This window comes from Lynx canadensis, chromosome A1 (assembly GCF_007474595.2).
Source record: "Lynx canadensis isolate LIC74 chromosome A1, mLynCan4.pri.v2, whole genome shotgun sequence".
Lineage (NCBI taxonomy): Eukaryota > Metazoa > Chordata > Mammalia > Carnivora > Felidae > Lynx > Lynx canadensis.
In genome coordinates, this window is record NC_044303.2 from 67,747,321 (window position 1) to 67,747,866 (window position 546).

The window sequence follows — 546 nt, forward strand, 5'->3', positions numbered from 1 at the left end:
AAAGGGGGCGCGGGAGGGGGGGCGGGGGGGGGGGGGGGGGGGGGGGGGGGGGGGGGGGGGGGAAAGGGAGGGAGAGAGGGTGGGAGAGAGAGGGAGAGTGCAGAAGCCAAAAGGCAACGAAACCACAAAGCTGCTGCTTGCACATGACATGTGTATTTGCTCATTTCATATTAGTTAAAGCAAGTCACAAGTGACATGGTATCAGTCAACATCGTAGGGGCAGAGGAGCAGACTCCTCTGACAGAGGGAAGAGAGTGACTATTTGTGAATAATAACATAATCCATCTCAATACTTCATGTTTTCCCTCTGCAAATATACCAACCAATGATCTTAAATTTTGAAATTGTCCTTCCCTATGACTTTCTATTTACTAGTAATATGAAACCTTTGGTCATAAAGTACTATCGTGAAAGTAACATGGTCTCTCCCCACTTTTCTACCCAGCTACTGTCTACTTCTGGAGTCCTCTCTTGCCCTCCCAGAGAGAAATGCAGGGACCACTTATGTATTACAGCTCAACTACTGGGACTGAGAACAGAGATCAC